This window comes from Rhincodon typus, chromosome 6 (genome assembly GCF_021869965.1).
Source record: "Rhincodon typus isolate 14 chromosome 6, sRhiTyp1.1, whole genome shotgun sequence".
NCBI classification, from domain to species: Eukaryota; Metazoa; Chordata; class Chondrichthyes; order Orectolobiformes; family Rhincodontidae; genus Rhincodon; species Rhincodon typus.
Genome location: NC_063337.1, coordinates 31,666,721 through 31,676,906, shown reverse-complemented (window position 1 = coordinate 31,676,906; position 10,186 = coordinate 31,666,721).

Sequence of the window (10,186 nt, the reverse complement as noted above, 5' to 3'; positions counted from 1 at the left end):
TTATAAGGTTTGTGTGAGTGGAAGAAAGAGAAAATTTATTATATGCTAACCCCAAGAAAAGTAATAAAGGTATGACTTTAAATATACCTTTACAAATGTACAAATTTGAAAAGGGATAGGTTAAGTTCAGAAGGACGATTGAAGGAATATTCAGCTTAGAGTTCTCAAGGTGCCTTTGAGGCATACTTGTTTTTAGCCTGCGACCATGATTGTTTAATTGATGCCTTGTCTTCAGCAGTCATGAAAATGGCCAATTTCTTTAAGTTGTCGGTGCCAGAAGCTTATTCCAGTTTGTGTTGTCAGTAGGCAGTTTTCCTTCTTGAAAGGTTAAGAGAGAAAAGGCATTATCCAGTTCATTTCAGTCACAAACCTATCTTCTTTGTTCTTCTAAATGTTGTTCCCTGAAAGACACCTTGTTCGTGTATTCCAAATGTCTGTGTTCGTTAATTCCTAGCTGAATAATTGTAGGCAATGACTTTCATTGTACAGATGTGATTGTATGCCAGTCACTCAATGTAATTAAGCTGGTGCAGCTGTTGCTGAAGAAGGCAAATGGTATGTTGACCTTCATAGCAAGTGGATTCGAAAACAGGAGCAGGGATATCTTTCTGCAATCATACAGGGTTTTGGTGAGACCACATCTGGAGTATTGAAAGCAGCTTTGGCCTCAGTATCCGAGGAAGGATGTTCCAGAGGAGGGAGGGCAACAACGTTTACTGGACTGATTCCTGGGATAGCTGGACTCAAATATGATGAGAAGCTGGATCGGTCATTGGAGTTTAGAAAAATGAGGGGGGATTTCACAGAAAGCTAGAAAATTCTAACAGGACAGTACAGGGTAAACACAGAAAATATGTTTCTGATGGTTAGGGAGTCCAGAACCAGGGATCATCGTCTAAGGATATGTGGTGGATCATTTAGGATGAGATGAGGAGAAAGTCCTTCGCCCAGAGAGTGCTAAACCTATAGAATTCTCTGTGACAGAGAGCAGTTGAGGCCAAAACATTGAATGCTTTCAAGAAGTAAATAGATTTAGTTCTTAGGTATAAAGAGATCAAAGGGTATAAGGCAAAGCGGGATTAAGGTACTGAGTAAGGTGTTCAGCCATGATCACACTGAATCATGGAGCAGGCTCCAAGAATCAGATAGCTTACTCCTGCTCCTCTTTTAATGTTTCAATGTTTTCACCTCCAATATGTAAAACCCGTCATCCAGGTGTAAATCAAAATAGAAGGTGAGGGCTTCTTCACGCCTGATTGGGTGGACTCGTTTCAGTACCTTTTGATATAAAATCTTAAGTTCAGATGATTTTCAGAAGTGTAAGTTTGGCTAAACGGTGTGGTCAGCTGATTGTTGTGGTAAGATTAAGTCACTGTGCTTTTTTTCCTTTGTATAACTATTTTTGTCCTCAGAAGTTCCAGAAATTTAAATTAGATGATAGAACTTAAAAAATCAATAATCCATTTATTATCATTATTGTGTCAATGTATTAATTAGAGCGATAGTGACAACATTTTTCAACTTTAATTAAGATGAGAACACAATAGTAATTAAAGGGCTTCAAACCATGACAAGGAGAAAAGTCCAGCAAGTACTCAGTACTGAAAGCTGCTTTCTAGCGTGAACATGGAAAGGTTTGTCCACAGTATTTGTGCTAACAGATTACTTTAGACGCTTCGGAACTTACTTCAATGCTTTGGGAGTATGATCCACACTCTGGGGGATCTGATTTAACAGATTTAACAGCATAGGTACCACTTATGCTGCCTCAGACTAGACATCAGCCGAGGTCCAAAATGATAGGAAACAACAATTATATCACCACCGGCAGCAGAAGCAGCTGTTGTTACCAGATACGTAGCTACAGAAAAGAGGGGAGCAGCAGAGAGAGATGCAGAGAGAGAAGGATGGTCTGCAAGCAGAGGATAAACTTCCTTAAGGTGTCTAACATTGCTGCCTAGGAAAATATGGGGTGTTTTGTCAGCTAGTAAAGATGTTTTCAGCTTGCTAAAACTAGACTTTATATCAATCAGAACTAGTGGTTGAGCTTTCTAAGTGGCTGTCAAATTGTCAACCCACTCTATATTTTCCTACTAATTATAACTATTATTAAAAGTTTGCAGCCACAGAACTGTAACAGTGCAGAGCAGGCAAACCAATCCATCATGTCTGCCCTGGCACTCTTAAGCATTTTGACATTTTCAGATATCCCTGTGGATTGTTTCAATTTCAATAACTACCCAATGCTGTCTTATGTACCTCAACTAAACCTTCCTCCACATACTTCAAGATAGTGCATTCCAGTCCATAATTACTTGCTCTGTGAAGAAGTTATTTTCTCATCTCACATTTGCTTGTTTTGCAAAGCACTTTATAACTCTCCCTGTCCACTCTGACCAAAACCTTAATGATTTTGAGAACTTCTATCAAATCCATTCTAAGCATTTTACTCTTCAAGGAAAATTGCCTCAACATCTCCAATCTGTCCCCTTAATTGAAATAAGTCTTCTGTGGAACTGTTCTCATAAACATCTTCTGCACTCGTTCCAACACATTCACATCCTTACTATAATGTGGCACCCAGAACTGTACACGATATTCCAGATGAGGTCTAATCAGTGTCTGATACAAATTTAGAATAAACTTCATGCTCTTGAACTTATTTATGCTCCTATTTATGAAGCCTGGAATACTATGTGCTTTATTAACAGATCTCTATCTGTCCTGCCATATTTAATAACTTATGAACAAATAAACGGAGGTCTCCCTGTGCTCCTGCACATCCTTTACATTTGTATCCTTTATTTTATACTCTTTCTCCATACCAAAGCACATCACCTTACTCTTCTCTGCATTGAACATAATTTGTCACCTATCCAACCACTCCACTTTGTGTCAATGTCCTTTTGAACTTCTGCACTATCTGCCTTACAGTTTACAATTTCCCACAAGTTGTGTCCTCTAAAAACTTTAAAATTAACCCCTGCGTACCAATATTTAGATCAATAATATATACATCAGTAAAAGCAAAGGTTCCAATATTAACCCTTTGGGAGCTCCACTACAAGCCTTCCAGCATTAAAAAAATCCATCATTGCAAAGCTCTCCTTAACCACCCTTTTTCTCTATTTCCTTCTCTACCTTTTCTAACCAGGAAAATCTAATGCGCTTCCTTAACACAAGGCTCTGTTTTCGCCACAATATAATAATTCAACAAGGAAAACTACTTTTATAACCTTCCAATCCTAATAACTATACTCTCTGCATTTGCATAGATGCAATATAATCCTGATTTCGACTTTGATCCTTTCTTCCTAAATCCAATTCCAGCTCGTAACTTACTGTCCTCTGTGTTAGTGCTACCTGCTTCTCCCAGAATTGTGTGTAAAACAGGTATTACTTTCTAATATTCTCTCCTGGTTCCCATATCCTGCACAGATAGTCTAAACTTTCTCCAACAGCATGAGCAAAATTCCCGCAAGGAACTCAGTCAGACTCTGATCAGATGCAACCCATCTGTCTTATGTAGGACCCATCTCCTCCAGAGCCAGTTTCAGTATCCTAGGAATCTAAAACCCTCCCTCCTGCACCATCTTCCTAGCCCTTTTTGAAAATTCATTCATGGTACATGGACATCGCTGCTTAGAATTCCATTTATTGTCCATCCCTAATTGGCCAGAGGGCAGTTAATTGTCAACCACATTGCTATGACTCCAGATTTGTCTTATCTTTCTATTTCTTTAATCACTTATATTAGGCACTAGGCACTTCAACCATCTCTGTTGTCATAGTCTTGGAACTGTTTTTATATAATGGTAACAACAGACCCACATTGGTAACTCTCAAATTGAATGCAAAAGTTTTTGGTGGCCATTGTTACCTAGAGGGACTGTTAGAATTAAAGTTTTAATTAATCCTGCCTCGTTATACACCATTAAGTCCAGAAGAGCTTGATCCTTGGTTGATTCTAGATGTATTGTGTTAAAAAAAAACTTCTGAATACTTTTGATAAACTTACCTTTGGGGCTACCTGTGGCAATTTGATTTGTCCAAATAATATGAAAATTAAAGTCACCCATGATTATTGCAGCGTCTTTCTTGCAAGTCTTCATACATGCTCTGTTCTACTATGTAGCCAATTTCAGGGACTGTTAAAGTACTCTAGTGACTTGTTTCCTTTGCAATTTCTTAACTTCCCCCAAACTAATTCAACAACTTGATCTTCAGAAGAATTCCTGCAGTTGAACTGATCTCAAACTTTATTAACTGTGTTTCCACACATCCTGTTTCTTTCTACCTAGCCTTCCAAAATGTCAATACCTTTGAATATTCTGGTCATAATCTTGATCACCTAGCAACTGCTTTGCTCTAACAGCTATCACATCTTATTTATTTTTTTCTATTTCATATTTATGTTATACTTTCATCCATCTAATCATGAATACGGAAAGTATTCTGATACAGAGACTATTAACTCGTCTTTTTACAACTTTTCCTACGCTGACCTTATTTGTTGGTGCATTTTTGTTGTTTGTCCAGTCTGTTCATCTCAGTCACAATTGGAACAAAATTTAAAGGAAATGATTGGTGATTGTCTTCCTTGTGATACAATGTGGCTACACAGTCCATGTGAAATGACAAGATTGAGCAGCTGTTGAATGTGAACAGTGGAACTAATATTGTAGGCGATATTAGGGAAAAATAGGGGGGTGGAAGATTCACAGAGAGAATAAAATGACAGTGATCAGAGTTGAAATTATCAAGGATGAGACATTGCTCATCCTCGTGCAGTCTTCAGAAGTAGAAAATGGGAAGAGTACAGTCAAGGGAACAGATACTGTTCTCTGCAACAAAGACAGAGTTTCAAAGGCTGTGTTGCTTACTTGGTGTCAAGGTTCAGAATAGCTATTCTGGGCTGGAAAGGAACTTGGAGTGGGTGGGGAATGATCCAATTTTCAGAGTCCATAAAAACGTTGATGATGGCAGAGTAGTAGACGTTGTCTATTTGGATTTTAGTAAAGCTTTTGACAAGGTTCTTCATGGCAGACTAATTAGTAAAGTTAGGTCACATGGGATTCAGGGTGAGCTTGCCAATTGGATACATATTTGGCTTAATGACAGGAGACAGAGAATAATGGTGGATGGTTGCTCTTCAGATTGGAGGCCTGTGACCAGCTGCGTTCCACAGGGATCGGTTCTGAGTCCTCTTTTATTTGTCATTTATATAAATGATTGGGATGAGCATATAGAAGGCATGGTTAGTAAATTTGCGAATGACGCCAAAATTGATGGCATTTTAGACAGTGAAGAAGGTTTTCTAAGATTACAAGGGGATTTTGATCAAATGGGTCAATGGGCTGAAAAATGGCAGATGGAGTTCAATCTGGATAAATGTGAGGTATTGCATTTTAGTACAACGAACAAGGGTAGGACTTATACAATTAATGTAGGGCCTTGGGTAGTGTTGTAGAACAGAAGGATCTAGGGGTGCAGGTGCATAATTCTTTGAAGATTGCGTCACATTTGACAGGATGGTTAAAAAGGCGTTTGGCGCTTGCCTTCATTGCTCAGTCCTTTGAGTATAGGAGTTGGGATGTTATGTTGAAGTTTTACAGCACATTGGTGAGGCCTCTTTTGGAATACTGTGTCCAGTTCTCATCACCCTGTTATAGGAAGAATGTTACCAAGCTGGAGAGGGTTCAGTGGAGATTTCCCAGGATGTTGCTAGGTATGGAAAGTATCAGTGATAAAAAAAGGCTGGATAGGCTGGGATTTTTTTCCACTGGAGTGTAGGAGGTTGATAGGTGACCTGATAGAAGTTTATAAAATAATAAGAGGTATAGAAAGAGTTGATAGTAGTTGTCTTTCCCTAAGATGGGGAATTTCAAGACTAGGGGGCACATTTTTAAGGTGAGAGGAGAGAGATTTAAAGAAGGCATGAGGCAAATTTTTTACACAGATGATGGTTTGCGTGCGGAGTGAACTTCCTGAGGAAGTGGTGGATGTGGGTACAATTACAACATTTAAAAGGCATTTGGATGGATATATGAATAGGAAAGGTTTGGAGGGCTATAGGCCAGGAGCAGGCAGATTGGACTAGTTTAGTTTGGAATTATGTTCAGGTATGGACTGGTTGGACTGAAGGGTCTGTTTTCCGCGTTGTATGACTCTATGTCTCTATGACAGAAATTGAAATGGTCCAGATACTCAATGTTGGAGTCAATACAATGTAAGGAGTAAAGATAGGCACTGTTGTTTGAGCTACACTTATCCAGGCAAGTGGAGAATATTCCATCAAACTCCTGATTTCTAAAACAAAAATCATTTATTGGATGCCAATACTTAATTGCCCAGAGGGCAGTTAAGAGTCAACCAGCTTGTTGTGGGTCTGCAGTCACACGTGGGCGAGCCCAGATAAGGAAGGAAGATTTCGGAAGATTTCCTTTTCTAAAGACATTAGTGGATCAGTTGCATTCTTAAAATAATCAACAGTATTTAAATAGTTACTATTTTACTCTAGGTTTTTATTGAATTCAAATTTTTCCATTATCCATGGTAGAATTTGAACCCATGCCCCCAAAAGATTGGCCTGGGATTCTGGGTTAATAGTCCCAACTGCAGCCATTCAAGAAAGCAGATCACTACCACCTTTTCAAGGACAACTAGGAACGGACAATAAACGCTGTCTCAGCCAGCAGTGCCCATATCCCCTTAGTGAATAAAAAGCCCAATAACATTATCATTGTGCCATACCTTGCCTTAAACTGTGACTGTCACTTGTGCCGCGTAGATGGAAAACTTTGGGAACAAAGAGGTAAGTCAAACTAGCCACTGAACTGTAACATTGTATTAATTAGTTGGTTATGTTAAGTTCCTGGTTAACTCATAAGCTTTTGATGATGTGAGATTCAGCAATGGAAATGTTATTGAATGCCAAGTGATGATAGTTGCCTTCTCTTCTGTTGGAAATGGTCATTGCCTGATATTTATGTGGCTTGAATATTATTTGCCACTTATTACCCGAGCTTCAATGTTTCTAAGGTCTTGCTGCATGCTAGCAGACTGCTTCAGTACCTGAGGTATTGTGAATTGCTCTGAACACTGTGCAGTCATCAGCAAACATCTCCACTCTTGACCTTGGCATTCGCTATAAGGCTGTCAACAGTCACTTTGGAAAGCTCACCTGCCATTGATTTCTCAGCTAACTGAAGTTTTTCCAAGTGATTTTGTTTCACCAGTGCTGGTTTACTGACATTGAGATTGAAGGTGAGAGTGGGAGAGAGGAGCTGGTCATATCTATGTTTTGTTCAATCCATGCTGTTTGTTCCCCATATTGTTGCGCAAAGCATGCTACTGAAATATGGCAAGGGTGGCACGGTGGCTCAGTGGTTAGCACTGCAGCCTTACAGCACCAGGGACCCGGGTTTGATTCCACCCTCAGGTGACTGTCTGTGTGGAGTTTGCACATTCTCTCTGCATCTGCATGTGTTTCCTCCGGGTGCTCCGGTTTCCTCCCACAATCCAAAGATGTGCAGGCTAGGTGGATTGGCCATGCTAAATTGCCTGTCTTGTACAGAGGGATGTGTAGATTAGGTGGGTTACAGGGGGATGGATCTGCGTGGGATGCTCCAAGGGTCGGTGTGGACTTGTTGGGCCAAATGGCCTGTTTCCACGCTGTAGGGATTCTATGATCTTGTCGATTTCAAGTCTAGCTCCATTGTCATTTCAAACTGAACATATCATAGGCTACCCTTCATCTTTAATATGTGAAATTATCATGCAAATGTGAATAAAAGACTTGCAAACAAATTTCTGGGCATCTCACTGAGATTGGTACTTCTAAACTAAAATAGTAGTTCTGAGGTAGCTAGTTCTACGTTTGACCATGTGGGTTGCCTAAGCTTGTCAGGTAATCATGGCAGCCATTTCAAGCAAGCAATGTCTTTTCTTTTAGGACTGTTCTTATGCAATGAGATCTCAGATACTGAAGTCAAGAGAAGAAAGTCGAACATTGATAGTCCATTTTCACTATGATTATAACAACAGACCGATGGTTTATGTTCCACCTCTATTAGCACTTCCAGCACAATGACATAGCTTGAAAATTTCTTGCATGCACATGACCAAGAGAATGTCCTCTATAACTACGTAACATACCAGTGTCTGACAATCATCTGGAGGTACAATACACTGTTTTCCAAATGGGATTTGATACTCCTGAAACAGCAGTACTTTTATATCTGTTGAAGTATCTGCAGCTATGATAAATGGAAAGGATGGATTATAATGAACCAGGACATCGGTGACATCCACATATTGGTGATCCTTTGGAAATAATCTTCCTGATGCATGTTCTGTCAAACTTGAATAGATTGGATTACCAATGTCCCCTAGGAATGCATTGGGTGTCTTTTTCTGATGCTAATGTTATTTACTGCATTACTATCTTTGTACAAGTAGGATTTTGACTTTTTGTTACGCTGTGATATCTATACATCTTCTGTAGGTGACCTATAGTTTTACAGATGTAGATTTATTTTGTCATAGCTGGATAGTAGCTGCTTGTACTTGTGAGGCTTTTGTGGTCCACAGTGCTGAATCTGACTCTTAGTTACAGTTATCTGGTCTACTCTTTGTGTTGGTTTGTCACATGTCTCTTTGGAGTGCTTGTACTTTGTAATGTAGATAAATTTGTCATCCTGTGACATGTTTAATCTTCTCTGATTATTTCTGTGATTCTCTCTTATTCTTCCAACACCATCTGTATGGCTTTCTCCAAAGTCAAATCTTCTTTAGACTGCAATAAATCCAATGAAGATTCATCACCAATTCCAAGGATATTTATTCCTTTTATGAATTCTGATTTCTGTGCTTCAAATGTACATTTTTTCCCATCAATCTGTAGATTACTATGAACAAAATTATCTATGGATTCCCTGGAGCTTTTTTGTTAAATTATGTTCTTTCAAGAATTTTATTTGTGATCAAGCTAAAGTAATTATCAGATGTTTGTTGAACTTATCCAAATGTATCAGTGTCTTTTATGTTTACGCATTTCATAATGTCATCAGCTGTGAGGATCTATTCAAATAATAGTGTATATACTTGCTCAGCTTGTGATTTAGTTTTTACATTTGAAACAATCTTGTATTTTCAGAATTGTTTTCTTTTCCCCAAGATAACAATCCTGTGTTCAATTTGACTCTTCTTCAATTTTAAGTCTAGCAAGTGGTGTTATTTCTCCTGCTATGGCTTTCCAATGTAATTATATTTTGGTCTTGTGGTTTAAACAACGTTTTCTGCCTTTTCTAGGACAATATGAATGAATTTCAGTTTTTTGCAGATAACGTGGATCATTGCCTCCCCTTTCACAACCTAATAAACCATGCACGTCCTTTCCTATAAATTCCCAAAATGAGGCCATGCCACTGTGGTCTTAATAAATTCTTCCTGCCAAAACCATAGTTTAAATTGTGGGCCTCTCACTTTTATCGCAATCTTAACAGTCTTGTAATTATCTTCTCCCGTTAAGCTCTGCCTTTTTCAGCTTTTTAATTGACTTTAGTTCTGGTCTGCGACATTCGCAGATGACACCAAAATAGGTGATGTAGTGGACAGCGAAGGAAGTTATTTCAGAGATCAACAGGGTCTTGATCAGCTGAGCCAATGGGCCGAGGAGTGGTAGAAGGAGTTTAATTTCAATAAATGTGAGGTGCTGCATTTTGGAAAGGCCAATCAGGCAGGACTTATACACGTACAGTAAGGTCCTGGGGAGTGATGCTGACCAAAGAGATCTTGGAGTGTAGGTTCATAGTTCCTTGAAAGTAGAGCCGCAGATAGATAGGATAACGAACAATGGTTTTGGCATACTCGCCTTTATTGGTCGTGCATTGAGTATAGGAGTTGGGAGGTCATGTTGCAGCTGTACAGGACATTGGTGAGGCCACTATTGGAATACTGTGTGCAATTCTGGTCTCCCTGTTAAAGGAAGGATGTTGTGAAACTTGAAAGGGTTCAGAAAAATTTCACAAGGATGTTGCCAGGGTTGGAGGGTTTGAGATATAGGATAGGTTGAATAGGCTGGGGCTATTCTCCCTGGAACTTCGGAGGCTGACGGGTGACCTTATGGACGTTTATAAAATCATGAGGGGCATGGACAGGTTAAAAAGTCAAGATCTTTTCCCAG